We start from the raw sequence: 8,273 nt of genomic DNA on the forward strand, positions 1-8,273 counted from the left end.
CGAAGCAGTCTGCCAAAACCTGCTGCACACCAGTGGACTTCAACCCTAGTTCCATGGTAGAATTACTCGAGGAACTGCTAGAAATACTGATACCAAGACCCATCTAGACCAACTAAACAGAAGTAGAGCCAGTGATTCTAATATGAAGGCAAGGCTGAAAGTCCTTTCTCTAGGTAATGTGAGTGGGTACAAAATACAGGTGAGCTTCAATGTGGACAGATGTACGGTAACAGGTTTAGAGAAAACTAGACCTGTAAATCTAGCTTTGAACCATCATTTATAGCCCAGCATTCTCTGTAAACCCCTTACTGAAGCCATCAGCCTAATGTGCATCTGCCACCAATTCAATTCACAAAACAGGATTTGCCGGCAGAATATTAGAAACAACAGTGTCAACAGTTCATCCTTGTTTAAATGTTAACACAACTGGCACACATGGGTAGTACTAGCTGTTAGCACTCCAAGACAGAGTGGAATTTTTAAAAAAAATCCAGGGATGAAAGAACTAGACCTTTAACAGCTAAAAAGTATTTGGGGAAGCGATAACTGTAGCCGGAGAAGATTAAGAATGGGAGGGAGTATAATAGGAACAGTGACCAGAATGTGGATATTTTCACTAAGTTCTACACGGGATGAGAAAGTATCACTCAGGCAACATTTTATACAAAGGAAAAGGAGTCCAGTTCCCAGTCTGGCATGAAAAGAGCTTGAAAGTCATTCCTCCACCCTAACAACAAGAAAAAGCTGAACAAACTGAAAACATCAACAACTCTTCTTAAATCCCTCAGAGAACTGAGGTCACAAACCGCTGGCCCCTAAATTAGAGAGGCACACAGGCAGATACAAAGAATCACAACTTACCTGAGCAGAAATCCGCAAGCAGAAACATCCTCAGGGACCAGCGCCAGGGTGGGGAAAGCTGAACTGTGATGGAAGGATTGCTGGAGGCTCAAGAGTACACAAATCTGAGAATTGAAAACTCCAAACAGGCCCAAACTCAGTCTTGCCTCTAGGAGCCCTACCAGATTCTCACAGTGGAGCTCTGGGAAGAAAACGTTCTCACGCTTCCAGCAGAAGGAGAAGCGGAACCATCTTGAAATATGCCAGAACATGCTGATCTTCTTAACAAGGCCTGCCCCCAGGAGAAACTACTTCACCAGGGCCTAAGCTGCTGGGGTTTTATCAGAGCCTAACTCACCTGGGGGGAGGGAAATTCCCAGCCCCAGCTGGTTCTAGTCTTACTCTGCTGAAAGGAAATACCCAACTCCAGCCCTGTTAGTTATCTTGTTCCAATGAATGGCAGAAAAGAAAAAGCAACAGAGAAGCACTTGTGAAGTTCACAGCCCAGCGGCACAGGCTCACTACAAAAACTGAGACCTAATCATAAAACTATAAAACGTTTTCCCTTGCCCCACACCTAACCACCAGCCACCACATTATTAAAGGCCTATTTACTGCGGTCCCTTTTACCTAGTACGTTGAGTTTACCTTTCAAGAAAAAAACTGTAAGTCATACTGAAAAGCAAAAAACACAGTTTGAAGAGACAGAGCAAGCATCAGAAACAGATTCAGAGATGGCAGGAATGTTGTTGGAATTATCAGACCAGGAATGTAAAATAAATATGATTCATATGCAAAGGGCTCTAATGGAAAAAAAAATAGACAACATGCAAGAACAGATGGGCAATGTCTGCAGAGAGATGGCAATTCTAAGAAAGAACCAAAAAGAAATGCTAGAAACCAAAAACACTGTAACAGAAATGAAGAATGCCTTTGATGGGCTTATCAGTAGACTGGACATAGCTGAGGAAAGAATCTCTGAGCTTAAGGAAATGTTAATAGACACTTCCAAAATGGAAAAGCAAAGAGAAAAAAAAAACTGAAAAAAAAAATCAAAGCAGCATATCCAAGAACTGTGAGATAACTACAAAAGGTGTGACATACAAGTAGTGGGAATCCCAGAAAGAGAAGAGAAAGAGAAAAGAACAGGAGAAGAATCTGAAGCAACAATGGTGGCAACTTTCCCTACATTAATGTCAAACCACAGATCCAGGAAACTCAGAGACTATCAAGCAGGAATAATGCCAAAAACAAAGCAAAACAAAACAAACAAAAACTACACCTAGGCACATCATATTCACACTGCAGAAAATCAAAAATAAAGAAAAAATCTTGAAAGAAGCTGGCAGGGGGTTGGGGGAGAGAACCTTACCTATAGAAGAGGAAAGATTAGAATTACACACAACTACTCCTCACAAACCATGTGGTCGCAAAGACCAAATCAGCCCCTGGTAGAGGAATTGAGATCACCACCTTCTGATGTCAGAATAAGGTATCATAAGCATCAACAAACTCTTAAGCCCCACCATATTCTTAGTGCAGTGCAGGACTCTCAATATGGAGTTAAAATTTACCTCCTCCTTCTCCAATTCCCCAGCAATTTCAGACAATACACATAGTTGGATGTTTTGAAGGGCCAACATTAGCATTCATCTTCTCCATCTGGATTCGGAACAAGGTGAGGCCAAAGTTAAATCTTCTCACTTCAAACACTGAATCTTCTTGGTTCTAAATTATTCATTAGTTACTCCTTTATCACATTCATAAGACCTGTCTCAGGGGGTTGTTAGAAGGATACAAAGTTAAACCACACATCTGCCAAAAAGGCAGAGTAAGTACTAGTGCCTTTCTGTATTTATCATCCCGTATAATACCTCATGTGTTCTTATTCTCTTGTAGGGAAACTAAGACATCAGGGCCTGCCTGTCCATTAGCCTCACCAGGCACCATGCTTAGAGCTCACATTATTTTTAGGAGCCCATAAAAATATTTTAATTTCTTTTACAATCAGAATTTTAAAAGTTAACTTTGGGGGTCAAAGATTATATTCATCTTTATACCAGCAGAGTCATAAAATATAATTTTTGTATTTTTCTACAGAGGAAGGGACCCACCAAGGCAAAAGTACCTTGGACCTGTCACAGTTATAATGCAGCCCTGGGAGAGAGGCTATCCCAGTTCAAAGCAAGCCAGCTTCACACAAGGAAAAAAGAGAAATCTGAATTTTTTCAGAGGAAATACCTGTGTTTTCTCTCTCCTCCCTACACAAACCCAATGGTTCTAGCCACACTTTCCCTCCCTCTCTCCTCTTATTTTGTTAATGTCATCATAAAAATAAACAAGTAAGTGACCTCAATAAGTTTTCTCCTATAGGCAGAATGTATAAGAACGCAATATGTGTGTTCAATGAGCAAGGGATCAGGTGAGTTCAAAGAACCAATTCCAGTTCTTAATGAACAGGTCCAGAGTTTTTACTCACAAAAGACCATACTAATAACTACTATTTATCAGGATACAACATGCAAAACATTGGGCTAAGAGATAAACAGGCATTATCTCTTGGAATCCTCAAAAATCATAGGAGGTGAATAGCATCCATTTGTACAAATGAAGAAACAGATTCAATAAGGCTGAACCACATGCCCAAGGTCACACACCAGGAAGTAGGAGAGTTGAGATGGAAAGCCAGACTCTTAAACCTTGAAGGAGGCACCTTCTTCTGATCTGGTGGAGGGATGGCTTTATATGTTGAAGGACGCAAACTATAGAATTCGTGACTATGGCAGGATTGAAGCCATTGTAGGCCCAGAAACGGATACCCAATTCCAGTTCACTGGTATTAAAAAAAAAAAGTCAAGACTTACACTCTCACAAGTAGAGTGAACCATGTACAGATCACATATGCAGGCTTTGCTTTGGTTATCCTGTATTTCAAGTGCAGGTCCAAAAGAGTTCCAGATGTGAAAGCAACATTAATGGAGTCCAACCTGTCTCTACTGCATCCATTATATTCTCAGGCCTAGAGAAACTAATGTCACCTCATCAAATGATATTCCATTTGTACAATAAATATGAACCTGGAAAAATCCCCAGGTTTCTAAACATTAAATAAATAATAAAAACCAAACTAAAACACAAAATGTATGTAATATATTTAAATATGAATTTATATTAATTTCTTTTAAGAGCTTTTTGAGAACATTGGCTACCTAGTTGTGGTGTATTTGGTTGTCTACTTTTACTTCAAAGCATGAACCTTTTAAAATCAGTGTGGATATCCCTCTCTGTTTTTACAAACACTCACCACAGTCTCAGAAGTTGTATCAGCCTCATATTGATTAGAATTGATGTTTTAATTTTTAAAGACACTCCCAGCTTTAGACCTTAGCTTTCTTATCCTCAACCCCACATTCAATAAATGTCTCTTCATTTTCTGTGGCCCATGAGAAAGGTGGTTCACAAGTGCTTCTAAAGACACTCGATCACGATCTGTGTCTGATAAATTCGGACTGGCATTCATTCAACATTTATCAAGCAATTATGTGTCAGGCACTGAGCAAAGTGCTTAGTGTAAATGGAGCTTCGTGGGTTGTTTTGTGTCTAAATAATGGATGAGTATTAAAATTCTCACCAAAGCTAAAGGAGAAACCAAGCAAAAGAAAAGATTACATTTTCTGTTAGAATACCAAGCTGCCACCCATTTTACAGTTATCATATTTGAGATGGTGGTAACTATAAAAAGACCAACTATTTAATTACATTGTGGGTACAAGGATGGCCTCAGTTTAAACAATGACCTGAATGTAAAGTATGTGGAGACTAGGACCAAATTTTATACACTTCTAAGACCCACCAACACCTACTACAGCACTATACATAGATGATACATATAATAACTCTTACAGTTATTATTTCTGAAAAAAAGTCACCTCACACAGAGTGGCATAAAAAATAACCATTTTATTACACTCACAGATTCTGTGGAAATTGCTTGTGTCTGCTCCATAACCTCTGAGGCCTCAGCTTGGAAGAATGGAGGCTGTCTGGAGGACAGGGAGTTGGAGCCATCTGAACCCTTGGTCACTCACACATGTGGTGGTTGATGCTACCTGTCAGTCAGGACATCAGCTAGGAACCTATGCATAGCTCTCTGTGGAGCTGCTTGGGCTTCCCTTCAGCATGGTTGCTGCATTTCTAAGAGTAGGTGTCCTTAGAACTTGGTGGAGGTCTTTAATGACCTAGCCTCAGAAGTCACACAGTCTGCCCAGTTTCAAGGAAAGGGAGCAGAGACCTCATTCTCTCAATGGGAGGTACATCAAAGTCACATAATAAGAACAGCATGTTGGATGGGAGATAATGCTGCAACTATCTTTGGGAACTAAAGTCTGCCACACGTATGGAATAATCAATGAATGACCAAATGATATCATCGGCAATTGGCATTAGTACTTCTCTCAAATATTTGAAATCTTCTTTGACAACACGGTGTGATTGTGCTTTCACACCCTCTTGAAGTCAGTTAAGGCCCGATGACTTGCTTTGATCAATGAACTATGAATGGAAGTGACTAATATAACTTAGTGCAGGAAGCATTTACAGTCAATCCTCATTAATCACACATTCCATATTTACAAATTCACCTACTTGCTGATACGTATTTGTAACCCCCAAATCAATACAGCACTTTCTGGATCACAGGTGGATATGTGCGTGCATGGAGTGGTGAAAAAGCTGAGCCATTGGCTGCACATTCCCAGGTGAGGTCGAGCAAGGCTAAGCTCTGCCCTCTACTTTGAGGTCTTATATGGTAAATGAGTGTCCTTTTCACAGTTTATTTAGTGCCACATTTTTATACTTCTTGGTGATTTTGCTATTTTAAATGCCCCCCAAGCAGTGCGGAAGTGCTATCTAGTGCTCCTAAGTGCAAGAAGGCTGGGATGTGCCTTTCAGAGAAGATATATGTTATATACACTTCATTAAGGCATAAGTTACAGTGTTGTTTTTGGTGAGTTCAGTGTTAATGAATTAACAGTATATATTAAATGAGTTATCTTTATACAATAACACACATAAAATGAGGTTATATATTGATCTGTTGATGAAAATGTAACCAGAGGCTCACAGGAACCTAAGTCTGTATTTCTCCTAGAAGAGATGGACCAGTATTGACTAGTTCAATGTCCATGGTGACCTTATAGAACATATATACCTGCCGTGAATAATAAGAACCAGCTGGAATTCCTGCTGCAGGATTCTCCCGTGTTTGCTCCCTGCTGGCATGAACTTGGAGGCCCCTGGTGATATAAAGGTGCCACAAGTGCTGTAAGTCTTAAAATATCTTCATAATGTCACATAAACATCAATTAAATATGAGCTGATAGAAAGAAAAATTTTACCTTAATTAATCAAGAAAACTAGCTAGATTATTTGACACATGAATATAAAACTTGAGCCTTCTGAATTATATTGTTTGTTCTAATTGAAATTATATTAGTTTAAAATAAATCCTTTTCTTTCCTTCCTTCTTTTATATGACTAATTATCACCGTGTAAATATAGGTAATTCAGCTTAGTCACCTGCTGTTATCTTCGTTAATTGTATATTCCACACCCTATAAAATGAATGTCTCCAAATTTAGCCTCAGTTGTTCTACAGATAAAATGCTCTTGCCTTCAAAAAGCATCAATAACTGTAAAAGGTATGGTGCAGATGAAAAAGAACAATAGATTTCTTAAGCAACAGTGTTAATTACTTCCCTTTCCTCTTCAAAAAAAAAAAAACCTTTCTGTAAAGTAAAATTGTATTCTTAGCTTTGCCAAGTTAACTACACAATGGATCACATCTGTTACATAAGTTAAAATAATAAGGTTATTTTAAAAAATAAGTCATAATTTATTATTAAGCCTTCACTAAATAATTCAAATTTAGCTCAGCATAATAATAGATTTGCTATAACACTAGAGAGTGTCAGGTATCCGCAGGCCACTGCATACCTGTTTGGGCCAGGAAGGGGAAGGAAAGGTAAAGACATCAATTGCTTTAAAAGCAGGAGGCCCATACAACAGGGTATTATTCAGCAATAAAAAAGAATGAAGTACTGATACCTGCTACAACATGGATGACTCTTGAAAACATTACACTAAGTGAAAAAAGCCAGTCACCAAAGATCACATATTATATATAATTCCATTTGTATGAAATGTCCAGAATTGGCAAATCCATAGAGACAGAAAGTAGATTAGTGATTGCCAGAGGCCAGGAGGTTGGGAGTGACTGCTAAATTGTACAGGGCTTCTTCCTGGAGTGACAGAATGCTCTGGAATTAGTGATGATGCCTGTATAACATAGTGAATATACTGAAAAACAGTGAATTGTATACTTTAAAATGGTGACTTTTATGTTATGTGAATTATATATCAAAACAAAAAAATGTAAAGCACTAGGCATACCCACTAGGATGGCTATAATAATAAAGCCAGATAATAAGAAGTGTTGGTAAGGATGTGGAGAAATTGCCCATACCTCACTGGTGAAAATGTAAAATGGTGCAGCCACTTTATTTATTTTAAATTATTTTTTTTTATTTTTTAAATTTTATTTTCTGGCTGCACCATGTGGCTTGTGGGATCTTAGTTCCCCAACTCAGGCCCTGGCAGTGGAAGAGTGGAGTTCTAACCACTGGACCGCCAGGGAATTCCCATGGTGCAGCCACTTTAAAACCCAGTTTGGCAGTTCCTCAAAAAGTTAAATATAGAGTTAGCATTTAACCTAACAATTCCATTCCTAGGTATTTACCCAAGAGAAAGAAAACATATGTCCATATAGACCTGTATACAAGTGTGTATAACAGTATTGCTACTCATAATAGCCAAAAGTTTGAAACAATTCAAATGTTCATCAGCTGATGAATGAATAACAAAATGTTTATCCAACTGAATATTTTTCAGCCATTAAAAGGTATGAAGGGGCTTCCCTGGTGGCGCAGTGGTTGAGAGTTCTCCTGCCAATGCAGGGGACGCGGGTTCGTGTCCCGATCCGGGAAGATCCCACGTGCCGCGGAGCGGCTGGGCCCATGAGCCATGGCCGCTGAGGCTGCGCGTCCGGAGCCTGTGCTCCGCAATGGGAGAGGCCACAACAGTGAGAGGCCCGCGTACCACAAAAAAAAAAAAAAAAAAAAAGGTATGAAGTACTGATACACACTACAACATGGATGAACCTTGAAAACATTTTGCTAAGCAAAAATAGCTAGTCATAAAACACCACGTTCTATATGCTATGTTTGTGTCCTCCAAGATTCGTATGTTGAAATCCTGATGTCCAATGTGATGGCATTGAGGTGGGGCCTTTGGGAGGTGATTAAGTCATGAGGGCAGACCACTCACAAATGGGATTAGCACCCTTATAAGAGACCAGGGAAAGCTCCTTGCCTCTT

At 39.3% G+C, this 8,273-nt stretch overlaps 1 pseudogene; it reads left to right on the forward strand.

Moving 5' to 3' along the window:
* The first annotated feature begins 3,585 nt into the window (after window positions 1-3,585).
* On the forward strand, window positions 3,586-3,863 carry LOC131767821 (ATP synthase membrane subunit K, mitochondrial pseudogene; annotated as a pseudogene).
* Window positions 3,864-8,273: the final 4,410 nt, after the last annotated feature.

This window comes from Kogia breviceps, chromosome 13 (assembly GCF_026419965.1).
Source record: "Kogia breviceps isolate mKogBre1 chromosome 13, mKogBre1 haplotype 1, whole genome shotgun sequence".
In the NCBI taxonomy this organism is placed as follows: Eukaryota; Metazoa; Chordata; class Mammalia; order Artiodactyla; family Physeteridae; genus Kogia; species Kogia breviceps.